At 36.8% G+C, this 23,334-nt stretch overlaps 1 protein-coding gene across 4 annotated transcripts in view; it reads left to right on the top strand.

Moving 5' to 3' along the window:
• ARHGAP24 (Rho GTPase activating protein 24) overlaps positions 1-23,334 on the top strand; it is a 476,239-nt gene that overhangs the window by 321,578 nt on the left and 131,327 nt on the right. Inside the window, exon 1 of one of the 4 annotated variants that reach the window (XM_057728039.1) lies at positions 4,312-4,473. The exons of the other annotated variants lie outside the window; for them this stretch is intronic. The gene's annotated coding sequence lies outside the window, so the exon portion shown is untranslated. Of the gene's footprint in view, positions 1-4,311; positions 4,474-23,334 lie in introns of those variants that run through there. 4 annotated transcript variants of the gene reach the window in all.

Here is a 23,334-nt window from a genome sequence, read left to right on the forward strand (position 1 = left end):
TTTTTTCTAAAACCACTTGAATGTATTTAGGAAACCTTTCAGTAAAATCAGGACAGTGGTTCTTCACATCATAGACTAGAAAAGGCATTAATAGAAACATCTTTTTGCCTCCAGGAAAATAATTGTCAGTACAAACCAAAATTGTGTTAAAAAATACAGTAAATTTTTACTGCTCAGGAAGTGTTCAATTTCATGTTTTTGACTGTATATAGGTTGAGACTTGACATAGGTTGAGACTTGACATGCGTTATCTCTAAGCATCCACACAAAATGACTGAAATGCTAAAAGCTTACACATTTCAGATTACTTTAAATTTTTCCCTAAATGATCTTCAATGTTTTAACAGTATTTGCTCTCCACGGCTAATAGTTATTACCATGTGGAGCTGTTTCTAAGGCCTAAGAAAAGAATTAAATCGAAGGGAGTGGCAGGGAAAAATGTGTTAGAAAAATATTTTTTTCTCATTAGCTTACAAACTAGAAGCTACTGCATCCTACACATCTATGAGCCCAGTTCCACTCTAAATGGAAAGAGTCTAAGGATTTCAGACCTCCTTGAATGTTTGTGAAGTTAAACACTTGCCACTAGGACACATCAGGAAGTTATCATCATTGGGCAAGGGAGCGAGAACCAAGCCAAACCATCTTATTTCCTTTATTCGCCCCTTGCAGGTATTGGCCCAAGCTTCCAAATGCTTTCCTCATATGTTTAAGCTTTAATACAAGTTTCTTTTCAATACATAATTTGAAAGCAGGATCTCAAAATGAAGTTTCTGAGACAAAGAAAGGGAGGATGCAGTATGCTCTTTTGTTTTTCTGCAGTGACATGACACTCAGGCAGGCACTAGTTGAAATGTTTGGAAAACAACATGCTTTAATGGGACAGTATAACAATTGGAAGAAAGTGCCAAAAACTATGTTTTCTGTATCATTATTTTTGACTTGAGAGATAATTGGAAGCTTTGCCCGTAGATTTTTATTTTGTTGAAAGATCACTGCAATAGTTTCTGCCTTTAATAATTCTGGCTGTGGTTGTGTTTTCATCCTTTCTTTATAAATAAAATGGGTTTGGGAATGAGAGAAAGCAGCTTTTTCACTTTGCTGTATGTTACATATGTCATCACAGGCTTCCCCATAGAGTAACTCTTTTTTTTTTTTTTTTTTTTTTTTTGCTTTTCAGTTAAATATGATAACATAGAACCAGGGGGGTGTAGTGAGTGTCAAAATGCATATTCTAAGCAAAAGTAGCAATGAAAAGAATGCCAAATAGCTGAAGGCCCTTTACCTTCTTTTATATGGGTTGATTGGCTGTTTAGGATGATGTTAGTGCTTTTGTTTTTTTTATTCAGAATTTAACTTGAAAATTGAGATTAAAGCTCCTGCTTTTGTTCTTTTTCTCTGCTATTTATTTTGACTTCTTATTAATTTAGTCAATGGCCCAGTTATATTTCTCTCTTTAATGAAAATATCTGAAACAAACTGATTCTAACTGCAAGACTTTGAAATTTGTAGTTTTCTTTTTAAGGCTAGATGTGGGAAAGATAAGAAGGCTGGTTTTATGAAGGGATTTTAGTTGGTGCACTTTGCAGATGGGAGTGTTAAAAGCAGAGGCAAAGTATAATCAGCCCAGCGGCATTCTGAGAGAAGTTTGTAAAAATATGGAAAAGGGAGGTTGAAGGCAGGAACAGTCACCCTACATGAAGGGTTTGGTATGAATTGCCCTGCTGGCTTGCAGATACAATTTCAAGGTTTCTCTTTCAGCTGGCCATGCCACTTAAAAAGGGCAGAGCAGAAACAGATACCATTTAGGGCTGCAGTTTAGACTCTGCTTCTAGCTTTCCAATAAAACTGGTAGAAATAACCTGGCATTTTATTAACATCCTCAGACTCAGGGACCTGGGAAATTATGACTCCGCTGCAGTACTCCAAACTGTAGTTGAAGAAATGTCTTTTCTGCTACATGTACGAGTAAGAGATTGCCTTGCTTCCTTGTGGGCATTCGTAAGGATCTGGTAATTTAAGCAAATTAAAATAAAATAATGCTCTCGAAAAACAAAGTGGTATTCTACTATATAGAAAGACCTCTAAATTCACATCTTCAGCTTAAAGACAGGCGAGACCCAATTAAAAAAAAAAAGAATTACAGGCACATATTAACAAAAATTGTATTTTTTCTCCATATCTTATAACGACTTCATTGTTAAAAAAAATCAAAACGTGTTTTTCTAAACATTTCTCTGGTCTTTATGAAAGTTAACTTGCCTAGCAAGTACTCTCAAGTTTTCGTGGTCATTTGCATTCTTGCCTTCCCTACCCCCGCTGTTTAAAAACCAAACTTTATTTCTCTTCTTCTTCTGAGAAAGTTATAAATCAACAGATTTCCTCTGAATATAGGACTCTCGGCCATGCAGACCTTGATTGTAATTCCAGCTCCACCACTCACCAGTAACAGTGTGCAGACAAATTATTCTCATCAGTAAATGGGAACAGCAACTACCTCATAGCGTTTCTATGAGGATTAACCGAGAAAACATTCATGAAACCCCCAGCCCTGTGTGTCTGTCTCACAAGACAGGTGTTCATATAGTTAGTTCTTTTCCTCGTCCCCATTGGTCTCCTTCCTTACCCTCCCTCAACCTAATCTCTAAATAATGCATACATAATGGTAGGAACATTAGCATGAATGCCTTAATACATTTGTTACTGAGTTAACTCAGCAGCAAACTTGGCATTCCATCCCCAATCTTTCCCCGTCATTAATCCCCTTGGGCAACCCCTCCAACTCAGGAGTACACCCAGGACGCCAGGAACCGTGAAACCAGCCTTGCACGTGAACATTTTCTAGCAGGGTTTCAGCTGGTCTCGTTCTGCCTCAAAGACCAGAGAGAGCTCATGTTGTTTGCAATTAACTGACTCTGGCCATGTGGTCACCGCCATCAGGATCTGCCACCAGGAGGACAGCATTTCAATAAAATCTTGAACTCTATTTATAGCCCACTTGAAACAAACACTCTCCCATGAAGCCTGAGGAGTCCTCCTTGAGAACACAGAAACTAATTCACTAGCCCCAGAACCAAACGAGGGCAATCGAAGGGCAGAAAATGCAGTAGGTACACTTTTTTCCTAACCTTCTACAGTTTACAAAGCATTTGCTCCTACACATGGTCCCATTTCATCTTCATGCTGACCCAGGAGAGAGTCCCGAAGCAGACGTTGGCAACATATCTCCATTTTATAGATTACGAAACTGATGCCTAGGAGGTTAGATAAGTTGTGTTCATTTTACATGGTTGGAGAAGGAGGGGAAAGTGACTAAAGAGTAAGAATAATTTCCTGTCAATCTAAACTTCAGTGCATAATTATTTACCTGTAAGAAAAAAATACACAGCAAAGACAAATAATGTTTCATAATGTTCTGGCAAGCTTGAACATTGTTTCTTCTCCACTTCTGATAGGAAAACCAAAATATGAAAAATAAAAACCAAGGAGAATTTACAGGGGAACATTTATAAACATGTTTGTATCTGTCTAGAACATCTACACACACAATGATTATGTTTTAGGCAAGAAGTACCTTCTTGAAACCTCTCCAAATTAAAATGTGCATCAGTCAAGACTAATCTTGAAAAAGATGGTAGGAATTTTTATGAGAAATTTTAATTGATTTTGCCAGTCATCTCTGAAATAATACATCTTTACTGTTTTTTTAATATGGAGGGCGGGGTTTGCATAATTCAAGTATGTTTCCAAAAAGCAAGACTTCATTAATGTGAATTAGTTTATGGAGCAGAAATGATTTTGTTCTTAAAAGAATTATTTTATTTTGATTTTAGCAAATACTTTAATTTTCTAAGATCTTTCTTTAAGCTGTGTTACCTGGAAAGCGTATGCAAAAACTTCTTGGCTTGAAAGGGATGTCTGAGCAATTGTGTGTGTGTGTGTGTGTGTGTGTGAGAGAGAGAGAGAGAGAGAGAGTGACAGAGAGAGAGAAAGAGAGAGGGAGAGGTTATTGCTTTAAGAATGCCTCTGGGTTAACAGATTGGCTCCGAGCCATTTGGGGATTCTCAGATTTACTGCTTCTCTGACTATTGGTGCAGTTCTGATTTATGGAGTTCAGACTCTCTTGAAAGACATGGTGTCTGAAGTTTAGAGTCTTTCCTGGACGGTCCCTCCTCTTCCCCGTTCACTCCTTCTGCCCCTTGTTCACCTTGCAGTGACCTTGCAGGACTCAGCATTTTTACCTGAGCTCAGTAGCCGGGGAGCCCACTAGTGCTGGGGCGAGGGCAGTGGTTTCCATTCCTGGGTGATGGAGTCATGGGAGAAACTGCAGCAGACCAACAGAGAGTAGGACTGGAGAGGGCGAGCCAGGCTGGACTGTGCTTTAAGCGGCTCAGGACAGAGCAGCTGCTCCCTCTCCCAGCCTGCAAGTGCAGCCTGCATTTGTCACGGACCACTGAAGTGGGTTTGTGCAAGGTGAGAGCTGGGTGCTTTTTTGTTGATTTGGAGACAAATTGCCAGGTATAGCTGTTGATTGTTTTTGATAATTTGGGGGGTGTTTATATTACCACAAATTCAGGACCTAGACCGTGTGTGGTTTTATTTATAACCTGGTTTTCTGTCGTAATCCATTCAGCACTGCACGGTATCCAAATTATGGCAACAGATTGGACATTCTGCTGTTCTTGCGCTGAAATGTGATCAGTATGGTGCCGTTTTCTTGGATTCTCTCATTGATTGCTGCTGCCAAATAATAGAGCTGTTCGTACAGGATTCCAGTGCTGATTTGAAAGCATGTGAAAACTGCTTCAGATATAAATCTGAATTGCTATTTTTTGGAGTACTTGCTGTGGTGTATTCTTTGCTTCCCTCATATTTTAGTGGTTGAAACTTTGGAGAGAGCAGAGGGCCTTAGGGTCTGATCTGGTGATAAAAGTAACATGGGAGTTTTCCGTGTTTTTGCTTGTCAAAATGAAAACTTCTGCTTGGCCAATGCGGTGGGGCAGGGTGTGTGTGTGTTTTGAAAAAAAAAAATACTGTTTCAAAAGCAAATAATACTTTGCTGTATTTTGATGTGCTTATGATTAATTTAATCAGCTCCTATAGCTTTTGTTACCCGCATAGAGTTTTAAACCCTTGCATTTTGTGCACACGAGGAACAATACAGCTACAGTGTGCACTTGTGAAGGCATGTGGGGACATGGAGTATGTGCTTACTAGAAACAAAATAGGAATCCAAAATGTGCCCTCCGCTAGGCTGACAGGCCTGAATACTGCACCAGTTTTGTATGTTAACTACTTAACGAATCTACGCAAAACATAAAGGAGATACAATGTATTATCATATCTAAATAAATATACAGGAGATTTGTATTCGTGAAACATATGCTCTAAAAAAGGAAAATACTTGAAAATTTGCTACTGTAAAAATAGGATGAGCAAAAGTTTGAAAATCTGTCAAATTTTACAGAGAGGGGAAAAATACATTAAAATGAGGAATGATTGCGATGAAATATGAAAAGTACTTCAACTGCTCAAATTTTTAAGTCTAATGAAAGAACATTAGACTTTATTGTATTGCAGTGAATATTGCAGAGATGAAGCCAAGAGCAAAAATTCTTAATAAAACGTTTTCAACCTGTGGAATGTACTTATTTGAGTTCTGTTGCCTGGGTTGATAAAATTGAATATTTTTAAATGTAAATTTAAAAATTTTATTTAAAATTGGTCTTCATTTGGGTAGACTTTGAAAACTAATAAAGTAACATAAGATGTATTAAAATGCAATGAACATTAAAATTATTCAAAACGCTTAACAAATAATATACCGTATGAAAATTATTTGTCCCACTTCTGAATTATGTCAGTTTAGCAAGGATCTAATCCTTTAAACTAGAGTGTCAACTGTTGCCACATACACTTGGACTGCTAAGCTGCTTGGATACACTTTTCATGCTTTCTTGCTTTCAGACTATGTTACAACGCTGTGGAACGGTGAGCAGAAACACCAGACTCTAACATTGTCATGCTCTATATGTGAGTTTAGAGAAATAGTTTCATTTGACAGATATATAACTTGAGGTGTACAAAGAATTCATGATTGGTTGGCCTTTCCATACAGGAACCTGTGCTGCCTTGGCTTTTCTGCTGACTTGATCTAAAATTTGGCTGCTTTTTAAAAAGGGTGTAACATGACTTTATCACTGGGACTAAAAAGAGGTGGTGGAGGGCTTCTTATCAGTGTTTTATAAATATGAGAGTATCTATGTCTCTATGATGAATGCAGTCCGGTGTGTTCACATGTGTGTGTCCATCTGTAGCCATGGTCACCTTCCATGCAGAAAACTAGAAACTCTGTCATCTGTTTGGTGAACCACAATCAGTGTGATAGCCAAGAAAAGCCTTGAATAGTGTCCACATTTATTCTTTAGATAACTAGCTTACTGTCGCATACAAAGAGGCTTAAAAGGGCTTAGAGATTATAGGTACTGACCTCAAAGCACATGCCAGTCTGTGCAAACACCTTTACTTCTATGCAATTAAGCACTCCTAGTTAAAGGAAAAGATTAGGCTTTGTTTATATATTTGATAAGTATCTCTAATTTTTGAAAAAGCTGAAGTTCTTAACACGTTGTGTTCTTGCTCCCTCTACTCTCTCAGCTTTATAGTTTGCTCTAGACTTTAAACTTGCCAAATCCTTAATTTTCTGAACCTGCTTTCTTTTGACCTACACTCAGTCTCTCCTTCTTGGGTAAGAAAGCAATTACGATTTATCCCCTGCGACTAGGGGAAGACCCACCTCCCCTGAGATCAAGAGATCACTGCCCACTCTGTGAGCAGGAAATGGGGTGGTTAGTGGGAAAGAATGGATTGATAATTGGCTACCAGGCAGGCAAGGACCGTATCTATCTCACCTTGCATTTCTTCTATTCATGCTCTCTTATCCATCTAGTCTGTTACTAGGCTTAGAAACCTTTATTAAGAAATGTTTGCACATAGCAACATAATTACACTTCCACAAAGACTTTTGTTAAATTGAGATTAAATATGATTTGTAGTGCATTGGGTTGACTTAAAGTATCAGTAGTTTTTATGTCTTTTTACCTAAGCATTAAGGAATTAAGTTCTGTTTTGCCTACTGACTCTTGCTGAAGTAGTATAGATTCAGGTGAAGTAATGAGTATTCTCACAACTTTTAACTATTACTTCCAGATTTCCTAAACTAGGCCTGGATTGTTTGTGAACAAGAAACATGGAAGGCAGGGTGTATGATATGACTATTTTTTCTGGTAGATGTCCCTCTGAGGTTACAGTGTACAGACAATCTCTGGGCTCCTTGGTGGACCGCTGGGCTACAAGAACTTGGCAATGGAGTAGGAGAGATGGTGGCAGGCAATTCTTCTCTGGAGACAGAGACAAAAACATTTTCTACACGTCTACTCAGAAGGCCGGCCTCATTTGTCTTGAATCCAGTGTGTCTTCTAAGGAAACTCCAAGATGAGTAGAGTCTTGTTGCTAGAAGATGCGTCCAGATTTTGACAGGCCTCCACGGGAAGTGCATCTCCATATTCTACATATTTTAACAACCAATACAAGTCCTGATTTTTTAAAACCTTTAAATTATTTTTACTAGGGCAGTCTTCAAACTTGATCCCAGTGTCAACCCAGTTCCCTCTAATAGCCATCCTCTACCATGTAAAACAAATAATTTTTAAGAAACACTAATAGCCAATTAAACTCTTTACAGTTGAAAAGCCAAAAATTTTTCATCAATGTATAATTCGAATAATCACTTCAAGAGAATGTAATTACAACTTCCAAATATTTCTAATGGCCAAAAAACCATCAATAGAAAACTATTGCAAAGTTTCCTGTTGCAGGCATATTGGGTCTTAAGGGAATGTTCAGGAATTTAATCCAACATATCAAAATCAATAAAAACAGACTTTTATATGCTCTTTTCTGATGGAATATTTTCAAGCTCGGCCTGCTTTGAATGTTTTTGGGATACAATACAAAACACACTGGAGGCTTTCCCTTCTCTCCCTCCTGTTCTCTTGTAGCATGGGGTCTCACCTGACTGATAACTCTTATCAGAACACATCAGTGTGTTAAAAAGAATTATTTTATAGCTATAAAGAAGTGTCTTCTTTTCTTTTGTAAGTTAAGGTAAGAACTCTGCTTTAAAATGTAGGTTTTATTATTCTTTAGGTATAGTGAGAACAACAGATCAGGAGATGATTGCCATTGTAAAGCTAGTCTGCTACTCAGTTTCAAAAGGAGGGATGCATCATGCCTTGAAGGACCACACAGAGAAGCACCTGGGTTGGTCAGGAGGCAGAGAGAGAACGGCGGAAACGTAAGCAAGAGCCTTTTGCTGTGGTTTCCTTGGGAAAGAACAGGCAAAGGAGGGTGAGCAGGGTTAGGACTGGCTAGTTCAAATAATTTCAGCAAGCTCTGGGGCACAGAGACTGTCTCTAGTTGTCTGGGTACCTGGCCCTGAGGTGTTTAGGACAGATGGATACTGGCCCAGAGAGTGAAAACCTTATGAGAGCCAGATAAAGGACCTGATTGGGGTGTGGTCTCAGAATTGGTTTATTTGCATAAGAAAGGCATACTCGGGGTTAGTCTTTCCTATCTCTAGGAATTGGCTAGCCTTGGAAGGGTCAGTCTCTTTGGGGAGAGCAAAGCCCAGATGCCAAAGCATTAGAAATACAGAAAATTAAAAGGCATGACTAATACAAACTAACACACCCAAACAGGAATAGACAGATTACTTAGTATCATTTTGCCAAATTTGGTGTTCACCTGGTTAGTCCACTAGGAACAGCAATCTCTTGACATGAAATGTACCTCTACGAATTCTAAGACCTCTGCCAGCAAACTCCAGAAAGGTTCTGTTTCATTTGTTTTTGTTTTTTAAATTCAATACGTTAAAACAGCAAAAGGTTTGGAAATAACTGAATCCTCTTTATCAAATAACTAGGTACATTTTACTTGTCCTACACAGCTATGTATTATTTGGTTAGAGTCTAACAGTAACTGTTTCCACATTAGGGTTCTGATAGAATCCTTAACTAGGCTAGAATTATTAAAGAAATTTTAGCTTTGTACATTCGCCATTCCCCTTTAGTTGGAATCATCTTCTGGCACACAAAAGTTAATATATAATTGTTAAATGAATTAATAAATGATTAAGTCACCTGAACTCATCGGCAGAATTTTCTTCAGATTCCCTAAGTGCCTTTTACACTGTTTCCAATATGATTTTCATAATAAGGAAATTCAGGAAAGAAGAGTAAAATATGCTGATTATTTTGCTCAAACAAAAGCTGAGTCTTCTGTCACTTAAAAATATCCATAACCAGCCATGCCCTTATAAGCAAACATAAAATGTGGCAAGGAACATATATAAATTGGATAACAATTCAGTTCCAGCTGAACTGGCAAAACTGTCATTCATAACGTCCTGCTCCTTGAGTCAGTGGCAATGCGCAGAGGGATCAAAGAACATTTAGCAGATGGATATGATAATTTATCAAATTAGAATAGATCAACATGTGCTAAAAATAACCTGTGATCAGGGAAGGCAACACCTTAGAAATGTGACATCTTTCCCTTGTAATATTTCTTCTTTTGATTTTTAAACATCAAGGAAAGGAGAAAGCATGCAAATGGTGTTTCAGTGGAAATGGAATTTTCTTACTCTCCCTATTTAGTTTCTCCCATCCAGTTACTGGAATTTACCACAGGAATTTATTGTGTGATAAATATGGAACTTCAAAGCAGTGGGGGAGAATGACTGAGTTGACAACAGGTATTAGTACATCTAAATAGCCATTTGGAAAAAAAAAAAAAAGGTTATCCTTTACACCAAAATAAATTCTGGAAGAATTGAAGATTTAGATGTAAAATATGAAACTACATGCATGCTAGAAGAAGGCTTTGGTGTGCTGGCTTGCACACAGGGGATGCTACACCCACCATGTTCCTCAACAGCCATGAAATGGCACCTTGCTACTTGAGAGGTGCCTAGGCTTGGTGATAATTGCTGCAGTTATACCAGAAGGGAGGTGTCAAAAGTGGTCCTTCCTCTGCACCATCTGCCCATTACCCTCTATGCCTTTCAGGCACCAAAGCTCCTGAGATGAAGGAAAGCAGAGAAGGTATAAATGTAAATCACCAATTTCTTTTTTAATTCTAAAGCTGATGCTTTTTATTTTATCCTAGGGCCAGACAAGTATCGGGAGAAAATTACAGACTGATTTCTTGCTCTTAACTCTCCTGATTCCCAAGTCTGACACGTGATTGAAGTTTCAAAGTGACCTCACTGTCTCTGGTATCTTCAGGTTTCTGGTCTGTGATTTCCATTGGTGTGACAAGGGAATGAGACACTGTCAGCTGTGCCCTGGCCCTTCTGACTTGTTGTCAGACTAGACTGAAGCAATTTCAAAAGCTCTCAAGGGGTGTGTGCTTGGTGGGGAGCAGGAGGGCTTCAATTGGAAAACTTTTCCTTTAGGGTCTGAGGATTCTTTCTTCTTTGTCACTTCCTTTTCCTCTAGCTAATTTCTTTATCCTGAATTCCTCCCCTCCCATGACCTCCCATACCACCACACACCATCCTCTGACCTGGATGAAAGAAACACTTATGTCATTCACGCTAGGTTTCTCAGACTGGCAGCCTGTTTGGAGCAATGTGCAGTGTTCCTAGCAACAGATTAAGGCACATTCACAGCACTTCAAAAGCCTGCAGGCATTGAAAAATCACAGAGGACTACCTAGTTATATTTGGAACTTCTACTTTGTGGATTTGTATTAGCTAAGAAACCCAGAGAAGTTTTTAAACATTTTTTTCTTTTGGTTTATTTTTAATAGAAACTTGGAAGCTATAACCAGGTTTCTAAAACAGTCGTGATGAACTTAATCAAGGAACTGAGAATGAAGGCCAACTGTGTCTATGCTGAGATTTAAAAGTAGGGCATATAAAGTTCACTGGCAGTCACAGGAAGGTGATTTTAATTATCGGGAATATTTTGTATTCATTAAGAACTCAGGCACTAGGGTCAGCTAGACCTGTTTTAAAATCCATGAACAAGTTGTTTGTGGGAAAGTTATTTAACCTTCAGTTTGTAGTAATATTAGCATAAATCACAAATATTAAGGTTAAAATGATAAAATATGTGTGTGAACTTGTTTTTAGTAGAAGAAATAATCAAAAAGCTAATCCATATAAATGGGTAGCGAGATATTTTAGCAAATAGAATTGTCACAATTTTGTGGAGTAATGAGTGTTTTCTAGATCTGGCTAAAGCTCAATGTTGGGAAAAGTTATCAGAGAGAAGAAGGAAAAAAATAATGAGAAGGAAAAGAAGCTATATCTGACTATCCCAGAAGGGAGATCTGATTATCATTGTATGTAACCTCCCTCCATGAGGCTTAATACCATATCTTATAACAGGTGCTTACTTATGTTTGAAGAATGAATTAAAAAAAGGAAGGAGTGAGACCATAACCATAATGGTGGAGAGAACTGGATGGTTGTACAAAAGAACCTCCAGGATGTTCTCTCTGAAGTGTACTGTGTTAGATTTATCTACAATGATAAAAAAATAAAATAACAAACCAAGATACGTTAGTTACACAGTATGTTCTTTATCACAGTCCATAAAGAAGAGGGCTGAGAAACCAGCATTCTTTGAACATACAAAGGAATGACACACCTTTTAAATCAGAGAGAAAGAGACCTGTGAAGTCAGCATGGTTTCTGGTAGAAGTCAAGAGGTGACCCCAGAGCCCAAACTGGAAAGACCACTGATCTTAAAGAAATGTTAAAATTGGAGGAGACCCTCAACATAGGGGAGCTGTTGGCATTTGGTGAGTGGCAAAGATTTATCATCTCTGGCTTTGCTTTATATAGTTTCCCCATGCCTTGCCCATTAAATGCCAATAACTCCCTCCATTTATGGTGAAAAGTCAAACACTCCTACACTTTTCCAGACATCCCTCCAGGGAGCGGTACCACCCCTAGTTGGGAACCATGGAGAGCATAAAAAATAGGATGAACCGTATTCAGAAGTGTAATGGCTAAGTATCATAATCAAGAACTTCACATCCTTGACTTTCCTGGATCTTGGAAGCTTGTGTTTTACTCTTTTAAAATGAAAGCAAAAGTCTTGAGTAATTTGTCATTTTGCTGAGGAGTGTGTTTGAATCATGTTTGGAATGAGACTGATTTGTACGGACCCATCATTTAGCTAGTGAGTGAGATTAGTTTATTTCATTCTTTCTTACACCTTCACATAAAAATCTGTGTGGGTTATTTTTTCTACTTGTATTCATTGCAAATTTAACAACTCTCATAGTGTGATTTAAAAACAAAAACAGAACAGCTTTGTTTCATTGTTGAAAAATGGCTTCAAAAAGAAAAGCAATGTGTAGGGCTTCTAATGAAGCACAAAGGATGTGAAGACGTAGAAATAAATGGGAATTCATAGACAAGAGCAGTTTTGAATAAATGATGGAATGCAAAATTGGCAGTACTGATGATCTATGTCAAAATGAGTCCACCAAATGTGCAATAAAGCAACAGTGACAACAACAAAAATTTGCAAAATTGTTTTAATGCCTTTATCATTTATTTTTGGTCTATGTTTATAGGATTATTAAGGGGCCACTCCAAGTTTTCAGTTATGTTGTAATTTCTGAAGGAAATTTATACACTATAGAAACATTCGAGAATTTAGAGATTCACAAAAGTCTGAAGATATGTCCTTTGAGTGCTAAGAGTCAAGTTTGTTGACTCCTGAGGGAAACTAACAACAGAGACCACGGACAGTAGATTTAACCTGTTTTATGATTAACGCCTGTAATGACGGTAGGACCAATCCAAGCTTTCGTCTTAGGCAAACCTGAGAAACGTGACCCACGCCTTTGCATTACCTCATCTGTGTGTGGAATGTTGCCCTCACATTCTTCACACTGTACTAAGTTTAGTGGTGCACGGAAATGTTCGTTTGTGTCAGAGAGGAGGAGAAAGAAGAGGTGTCAGGGAAAAGTTGTTAATACTAAATCTGCATTACTTTCCTAAGGCTGCTGTAACAAAATTCCACAAACTGGATGGCTTAAACAACAGAAATGTACCAGCTCACAGTTCTGGAGGCGAAAAGTCTAAAATCAAGGTATTGGCAGGTCAATGCTCCCTTTGAAGGCCCTGGGAACAGATCTGTTCCAGGCCTTAGCTTGTAGATAGCCATCTTCTCCCTGTGTCTTTACAGCATCTTCCTTCTGTGAGTATCTGTCTCTGTGTCCAAATTTCCCCTTTTTGTAAGGATACGAGTCATGTTAGATTATGGCCTACCCTACTGACTTTAACTTTGTGATCTCTGTAAAGGCTGTTTCTATTTCCAAATAAGTTCACATTGGGAGGTGTGGAGAGTTAGAACTTCATCACATCTTTTTTGCGGGGGACACAATTCAACCCATAACATGGGCTCAAGTGAGGTGATGATAAGGAGAATTCAGAGTACGAGACTGGCTGTCTTCACGCTGTTCAGTGTGGTCAGTGGCTCAGTAGCATCAGTATCACCTCAGAGCTGGTCAGGAACGCAGATCCTCCAGCCTGCCCTGGGCCTACGGAATCAGAATCTGCATGTTTTCCTAGATCCCCAGATGTTTCATTTATACGGGAAAGTTTGAGAGGAGCTACTCTAGCTCATAGAATAAAAGCCCCATTCTCAAATGCCAAGAAGGAGGATAACAAAGAACAAAGTTTATCTGCAGAGGCTTCACTAATATGTGCAGTTAGCAAGTATAGGCCACCATTCCAGCACAGCTATGGCACAGTTGTTTATAAAGGGGATATTGATCTCTGGATATAGTTTTAGGAGTTAAGTTTCAATGATCGTTAATTTCCTTTACTGTAGATTATCCCTTGAGAGTGAACTCAGAAGATCATCACATATAGAGAAAGCTCAAATTCTTTCTCCTACATTAACTTTGCTTGTATACATTGCTTCTTTTCTGCCAACCTGGTCTATAATTTAAGTTGACTCAGCTAGCTGAGACATACAACTTAATTCTGAAATAAAGTCCATTGAGGGAAAAAAAATGCTCCTAGTATTAGGGAAAAGGCATTTGAGTTTATTGCACCATCTTCTAAGTGATTAAAAACATGCGAGCTCTTGTTCACTTTCTTCTGCCTTTTCTGTCCCATAACCTTTCTGCTCCCCTAAAAATGTAATTCAGCCAGAAATTGTGTCTATGTTACAAGAAGACAAATAGAAAGATAAAACTTGAAAATGAAAGAGGCGTAATTAAACTTGCCCTGGAGTCAACTTAGGCAAATGCTTATAACAGCAGAGGAATGAATACTGCTTCCTGAGATGAACTCTGAGGGCATGGTGCTCACGGAGTTGGGGACTCTAAGTGACGTATAATTGTCCACAGGTTTAAAATATGTTCAGGAGGAATCTACTCCCCTAAAATCCAGGATGTCAGCAAGTATGCAACATGAACTGTATTCTGATTCCATTGAAACTGACACACTGTGGATAATATTGTAGATAAATGTCCCTACATGAGGATCAACCTTTGTAACTGGAAATTAGACAACTCTTGATAATGCTTGTGCCATCTTTTCTTGAGATTTATATTTGGCTTAGGTACCTAGAGAGGTGTTAGTATTTTGAATGTTAGCTTTATCTATATATTAAGTAGTAAAACCATATTTTGAGAATGTGCTAGTGGCATCATTTAATTTTCTTGATCATCTTTTCTGTTAGCTTTCTTTATTGGATTTGAAAAATGTCAAAAAGTATAGTGAACATGTATTGCTACTGTGTGCCACCACTTTCCTAAGTGCTTTACCTACTTAAACACTTTTAACTCTTATAACAATGTCATAAATTACAGGTGAGAAAACTGTGCAGATGAGGAATATTGTGCAGATAAGGAAATTGAAGCGGAAAGAGGTTAAATATGTTGTCATGTCAATCAGTGTCAGAGCCAGAATTCCAGATCTGATCCCAGATCGCATGTGCATAGCCACTGTGGATACTGCCTCTCGAGAGAGACGAGTAATCATTCTGAATATCTCATTAACAGGCCAAAATAACTACTTTAAGATGTGTTTTTAAAACCTCTTTTATTGCACAATTATTACTGCAGATGTGCCTCCTCTTTCAGGGGGTTGGGATTGTGTCCTTCCTCAGGTGATGTGTTTTAGGCACATTTCCTTTCAGCTATACACCAAATAAAATGCTTTTTATATCCTCCCTCCATCACTGTTTTCACACCCCCTCCATTTACCTGCCGTCTCCATGCACCTGTTGTCTTCTTTATTTACACGAGGATGCACCTTGGATGTTCTTGCTTTTCCTTTCCTTGTTTCTGCCTCTGGCTGAACTGAGTTCCTCACTTTTCCTTATTGCCGTTGCTCTGGTCTATATGCAGTTCTAATAAAAAGTGTAGATCAGTTGCCACAGTCTGGGCATTGTCCATGGCATTCACAGGAACAGCTAATTACCTTAGATGGCATCTAATAAATGTTTGACGTTTGCTTAATTCCAGAGGGAAGGGAAACACGACAATGGCAGTGAACTAAAATGGTAGCTACTCCCATTGCTTTGGGAAATCGTAATGAAATAGAATAGACTCAATAGAAATAATTGCACAAATTATCTTTAAACATGAAAAATAGCCATTTGTAAGCATGTATTATTTGACATAGTCCTTGCTTCCAAGGACCTTTCTCAAAGAGGAAAGTGTCTATATTGATTAGAATTTGGACATCAGAGGATAGAGACTTACTAATGGTTCACACCTTTTATCAATATTATTTACTCAAATTTGAATCCCTGATAACGGTGTTTATGTTCACATTGAATTTCTTTATCATTGCAGATAAAGCATTAAACCTGCATTTGTCTGATTTATGATTCCAACATTTTTGAGAATAAAATAATTTTGAGAAGAAAATAATTTCACTCTGCTGACCACGTAGATGCAAAATAAATACTAATTTTAACTGGAGTTAACTTAGAAGGTATAAAGTATCCTTCTTAAGAAACTCAGTGACCTGTATCTGGCTGGAGAAAACAGAACAAAACAAAACAAAAACCACATGATGGAATAAACTTAAGTAAACTTTGATAAGAAAAAGAAAACTAGGGCCAAGTTCAGAATTACTTAAGGGACATGAGGATCATTTTTTCCTGAATTGCATTTTAAACCTTGCTTTTAAGCAGTAAGCTTGTGTAATTGAAAGCCATGAAGAAAAAGTAAGCCTCAGAGTGGATGTTAGGCCCAAGAGCCACCCAAGGTGTGATGAATGGAGTGGCCCCATGTACAAAGCATTGCAATTGGCCTGTCCTGATCCACAGGTGCCGTAACTCATCCTGTATTATTTTCCATATGATTTGTTTCTCATTCATAGCTGTTGTGTACACAAGGCTTTGAATATTTAGCAGGATTGGACCTGATGGCTATGACTTTGGCTTTGCAAATTGAAAAGAAACCCATAAAATGTGAAATTTTTAAGAGATAAATATTCTACCTGTGATGGACCAATATTATTAGAATACAGCCTCTATGGATGAAAGTTAAAGTATGAATTTGATTTTGTATTGAGACACAGCTTGATGGTGATGGCCCTTAGGTGTTTCAAAGCCATCATGTTACTTGATCAAAAGGAGATTATCCATATTATAAAGTCCCATAAATTAAGGGTAGAAGTAGATGGATAAATACGTTAATTATGTAATTAGACAACATGTATCAATTTGTCCAACATATAACTGCCTAAAATCTTAGGTGCCTTATTTGACTTTTGTCTCTCCTTTTTTGGATTTGGTCTCTTAAGCATTACAAAGATGTTCTAAATGAAGACGTTAAAGTAGCTACCTTAATATCTACAGAGAAATGTTGTTTTGTTTTATTTACCAAAGTTGTTTTGTTTTGTTTACCAAAGTTCCATTTTAGCCTTATCTATTATTAGTGTTTAAATGGGATCTAGAATGATTGTTCAGTAGAATGTTTTCATTCAGTAGAGTGTATTTCTGTATGTTTAGCAGAGTCTGTCTATTAAAAATTTACAGTGTTTCCTGATGAAAACACCCTCCTGACACTGTGACTGTAGAAGTAAGAGTAGAGGAAGTGTCTATTGACTCATTCTATCAATGTGTACATATTGTCACATTTTTAGCAGATAATTTGTGGTCAGAGACCAGATAAAAGAGGAAACTTCTCCCACAATTGACGTTTTTAGTAATTGAAAAAAAGAGAGACAAAGTACACTGTAGTCTCCTGCAACTCGTAAATTCTTATTCTTGAAATGGGTTAGGTTGAGTCTCTATTAATACAGCTCCTAGGAGACAGTGGATCTTTTGCCTTTTTAATAGTGTGAAAAATTTCACTGAACGTCAAATAGGAAGGCGCTATATAACATGGCACAACTTTTTGCATCAGCCACATTGATGCTTTTCCTCAGTCTCTTTTTATACTTATATTTTGTTTACTTATTGGGCAGAATTTCAGGTCAAATTGTTAAGCAAGGATGCTTACATTCCTTACTCTAATTCAAGTTTATATCTCAAACTGAAAATTGCATGAAATTTGTGAAGAGGAACTTCCTTTTCAACTTATAAAATGTTACTAAAATGATTTTCAAATGTGACAAGAAGAAGGGATCTTGTAATTCCCTTCTTTTTCCTAGTGAATTCAGTCATGCTAGCACAATCTTTTACTTCATATTGCTTCATACTCTTGACAGAAAATGTATTGCAAAACTTTCTGCTGTAATTAATTTTATGTCAGCTTTAAGACAAATTATATTTGGTTAATATGAATGAGAAACCATTTTAAATATTCAAAAACTATCCTTTTAAGCTCTGTTGAAATAAGTACACGTTTTTCAACATTGGTATAAATTTGGTTAAAATTTGTAGTTTTCAAAATGCATGCCTGTGTGCTTTTCAGTACAAATTTTGACATCCAAATTATGTTATTTACTTAAAATAAGAAATATGGCTAGATTTTTAAACCCCAAAATCAACTACTGATGCATCCTATTTTAAACCAATATACTGCTTTGCAGAGTTTCCTATTTCTATCAGGTGGGTAAACATAGAAGATGTTATTTTTATTTTTAGCAATCATTTCACATGATTTCACATTTTTCAAGACAATTTTTAAAGGAGGAAGTAGTGATGGAAAACTTCTTTTTTTAGATTCTTTGAGCAACAATAATTTGAGGCTTGTGTGTCATTGAGATGATAAAAATAATTACACTAGACTTTTATTTACTCAAATACAACCCTATGAAGTGGTCATAGTGTCATATCCATCTCACAGCAAAGGAAACAACTGAGTGTTAGAGGGATGGAATTACTTCCCCAACTATCAAATAGCAGAGTCTGGGTCCAAACTCAATTGGTCTGAAGACCAAAGATGCCAGGAGCTCTTAAATTCTTGCTTAATCAACCCTCCTCAATTCAATTTTATAGCCTGCCAAGGAGCATCCTGCTGGTGACTAGGCCTATTTAACAATGCTGAATGAAATGTGTTCCCTGAATGTGTTTTATACACAAGTGTGCTAGGGTGAGGCCAGAGGAAGAAATTCTCAACACCATTTTACCAGACATTGTTGGCTTTATGTATATTGCCTTACAATATAAAATCTGCTCTATGTATACTGGACTTTCGTGTCCAATTTCATTTGAAGAAAAATTCTAATAAAAAAAGCAAAAATGAACAAATAAAGCTATTGCTATAGTACAATACAATTAATGACGATAACATATGTAGAATGTAATACATGTATGGGGCATATATAAGCCAGAAACTATCCCAAGTAATTCTTATTGTTACCCAATAAGATAAGTTCTGTTATTCTCATTTCATAGATGAGGAAACTAAAGATGTTAAATAACAACTTATCCAAGGTATTGGCTAGTAAAGAGTGTACTTGGAATCAGAACCCAGGAAGTCTGGCCCCAAATCTGGGCTTTTAAACACTATGCTATGCAGCCTCTGGATTGTAAATAATAATAAAAACATTAAAATATTAACAAAATAATAAATAGTTCATATAGTTCTCACTATGTACCAGGCACTATTCTAAGCATTTACACACAAGCCTGCTTATGTGGTCCTTTCCCCGTAGGTAAAAGAGACCAAAGAGAGCAGGAATATGCCTCTGAAACTACTGAATATTTTAGATTTAATAAAAAATGTGTTGCTTGTTGAACATACGTCCCCGTAGGTACTGTACTTGAGTGATATAAGAGGAGATGCATATGTACCCCTCAAGAGGACATTTCAGCTTCTCTTTTGAAATAAATGCATAATTAACATCATTCAGATATCCTGTGGTGTATTCTGTCCCCCAAACCTGACCCCACAGTTGTGTTCAGTGCAGTGGAAAATAGATGGGAGTTTAAGGCCTGTGTTCACTCTATGTGCGCATCAAGCTCTCTCTTTCATCTCTGTGAGTTTAGAGCGTAGACGCTGGAGTCAGGACGTCTCGATTCAAATCCTGACTCTGTCCCTGTTACCCAGGTGACACTGGGCAAGTTACTTAACCTGTTTTTCTCACTGGCTGCATCCACAGATTGGAAGGATTAACATTAGATACATCCGAGGGCTATGGCAGGACCAACCAATGTAAAACATTTTTGTTGTTGTTATTACAAGACAATAAACGAAGTCCTCCTGGTCTTTGAAATGTACAAAACATAATGAAATTGCCACTTTACCTCAATCGGGTCCCATAAAATGAGGAGCAATAAAGAAAAACAAGTCAATTATTCCACGGTCATGAGTTCAACCCATGAGGAGAACTGGCAAGGCACGTTATATACACATTGGCTGTGGCAAAAATAAGTCAACATTGTTTGTAAAAGGCCTGTGATGTCTGGATTACCAGCTGTCTGGAAAAAGGAGAACATAGCTTCCCTTTCTGTTTAATGTGGTCTGCCAGCCAGCTGGCATTAGGGGAAAAGGAAGGGAGCTCATGTTGATTGAGTGACTGTGCCAAGTGCATTGTGTAACTTGTCTCATTTGGTCCTCCCAGCTCTTTGGTAGGGTGGTATCAATACCGCTGATGCACACGTGGAAGACAGACTTAGGGAGGTCAAATAACCCAGCCAAAAACCCACAGATAGTAAATGGGATTTTGACTCCAAATTCAGTCAGGCCATGCCATTGACTGTTTTTTGTTTTTTGTTTTAATTGAAGTACAGTTAGTTTGCAATGTTGTGTTAGTTTCTGGTGTACAGCAAAGTGATTGTTATACATACATATTCTTTTTCATGTTATTTCCATTATGGTTTATTACAAGTTATTGAATATAGTTCCCTGTGCTAAACAGCAGGACCTTGTTGTTTATCTATTTTATATATAGTAGTTTGTATCTGCTGATCCCAATCTCCTAATTTATCCCTCCCCCACTTCAGTCCCCTTTGGTAACCGTAAGTTTGATTTCTATGGCCATTGACTGCTCTTGATAATGCTAAATATACTCACTGTTGAGCAGCTGGAATTAACAGTATAAAATAAAAAATTTCACATTAAGAAATACCACATGTCACATTAAGATATTTCAAAATTGTATAATCGTGTTGATTTATAAATTACCTCTACTTTTTTTCTTCATCCATAATTTACTCAAAAGCTTCTTGTGCCTTTCACTTCAATTTTTGTTCTCTCCCTTTATAATTTTTCATATTTCTTCCTTATTAGTAAGGTAAAAATGGGAAATTGTGGAAGGGATGAATATTATGTACCAAAGTAAGAAAGTTTAAATGTGTGAAAAAATTAAAATGCATAGGGTTAAAAGTACACTAGACTTCTTTCTTATAAGTATTCATAAGAAATGAACTCATGGACAAAGTGATAAATTTGTCATTATTGAGTCGAATATGCAAGTTGCCATTAGAATTTTTATGACTGCTTTTAAGTTTTTAAAGGATTAGATTGATGGTACAGTAAGATTTTCTATTTAGGTTAATACTGCCATTAAAATGCTAGATTAGTCAGATAGCTCTTTTATTTTCTCTATACATCTTATAACATAAAAGTAGATTAATAGAATTAAAACTGCATCATTTGTCAGGAAACCTGCATTCTAGATCTATGTTCTATTATTATCTGTGATTTACAGGTAAGGAAAAGTTAAATGGCTAGTAAGCGGCAGAGCTAATATCTAAACTCAAGATGCAAATAACAGAAGATCCAAAGGAGACTCATGATAAGAAAAAATGTTAGTACATTCATAAATTTGGACTTGAAGTCTTTTGACTCATCCATTGTAGATCAGAAGGCAGTTGGTGGTTTTTATTCATTCTCTGAATAATGTGCAATTTCTTAGCTAATAAGATAATCAGATTTAAACTAAAGAATACCAATGTTGCTTGACTATTAATTTCAACTGATGGGATAAATCTGAATTTAGAGGTTGGTGTATAATAAAAACAAGAAAAGAAAGGAAGATTCTTTATACATAATGTTATACTGACATTTTAAAATAATTTCTCACCAAATAAATTTGTATATATTCATGGAGAGACATTTTATGGAAAGTATGTTCATTCAAATCTAAACCTTTCTTATGAGTCAACATTTCTCATGTGATTTTTGTTAATACTCAGAGGAAAAATTTTTTAACATGCTTTGTTTTGTAGAATTAATAGTGCGATATTGAATATGACATGGAAGATATTACAGTGTTATAAGATTTTTAAAATATGCAATTGTAATTAGAGTAAACTTCAGTTGTTTTCAGGATAAAAATTGTTCTACATTGTTTTGCACTCCTACAATGGACATAAGATGTGTATGTGAGTGTACACACATGCACAGGAGTGTGCAAATATGTGTGTGCAAGTATTGTGCAAGTTGTTTTTGAGCAGGGTGGAGCAGGGGATGTATGTACTGATATTCGTCCTTAAAGACAGACCAAAACATTCCATTTTATTAGATTACATATACATTGAACTTAGCATAGTAAGATTTAAAAAACTAAGACCAATAGAGATCAAGTAGCTTGCTAAAGTCACATGGCCCATAAGTGACAGAGTCCCATTCTAACTCGTCTGTCTTCCTCTCAAACTATAGAAACATTAATGTATACATTCATGTAATGCATTACTGTATATCTGTGTACATATTTTGAAACTTGAATACAATATTTGCATTTGCCTCCTTAGGATTTTTCTCTACTTTTCATATTCCCTTTCCTTTCAATACAAGTTTTGCTTAAATGCGCTTGAGACATAGCAGTATTTCTCATCAGCATCCACCTCATTCAGGGAGAAGCAGCAGCACAACCTTCTAAGTTCAATAAATGATAAATGCTGAATTGTGAATTGGAAACTCCCACTTATGTTTATAGAGCTAAGAAAAATTAAGTAAAAAAAATCCAACATTTCCTGTTTGTGGGTATGGGGAGGGTTACACTAGAACTCATTTTTTCTAAATAGCGAAAATTTCAAAGTCATTAGAAAGATTTATTTAGCTACTAAGAAGATGTAAAGATTTGTTGGTGATTATACTTTTTAAAGTAAAAAAATAGAATCTTTTTTACATTTCTGCTTATTATTTCCTTTTTTATGAAATGTTACTGACATTGCTAAAAGGCCAAAAAACAAAGCTGCGTTCTTCCAACACATTGTCTTCACTCTCTGCCTTGCTCTCAGAGAGTTAAGAGGATAGGGAACTCAGCATTTCACCATCACAGGTCAGGATTTTTGATTAATGATGCTTTTTGTTGAGAGATACTACTTTCATATCTTACCTTTTGCTTCGGCTGTAGAATGAGTCAGACAGTACAGATGAGTACTAGTACCCATCATTAGGATTAGGGAAGTGCTTTTTTGAAGTCAACACTTTTATATTTCCTATTGGAGTAACTATAAAACAATCAATTAATTACCACCTAATGGCAATGGGGTCATTCTTACACATCACGATGTGATTATTAACCAGCTTTCACTCTACGCTGTTACCTTGGATAAAGATAATTTGTCAGGATTCCAATACTGTTTCCATCACCGTGCCATGGGTCTCAAAAAAATTGACTTCTGGCCTTTTAATTATGAAAAGCAATAAGCAAACAGCTTTGCACAGTTTGATATCTGAAATATAGTTAAATAGAAAGCTACCCTTAGTCAAAGGACCACCTTTAGAAATATTTCATTATTTATGTTTCAGGATAAGATATCACAGCAAGATTTACAATAGTTTTATGACCATTTCATAGCTTAATTCTTACAAAGTCTAGAATATAATTCAGCCAAAATAAATCTAAATTCATACATTCTTTCGAAAGATCTTAGATGCCAG

Source organism: Hippopotamus amphibius, chromosome 3 (assembly GCF_030028045.1).
Source record: "Hippopotamus amphibius kiboko isolate mHipAmp2 chromosome 3, mHipAmp2.hap2, whole genome shotgun sequence".
NCBI classification, from domain to species: Eukaryota; Metazoa; Chordata; class Mammalia; order Artiodactyla; family Hippopotamidae; genus Hippopotamus; species Hippopotamus amphibius.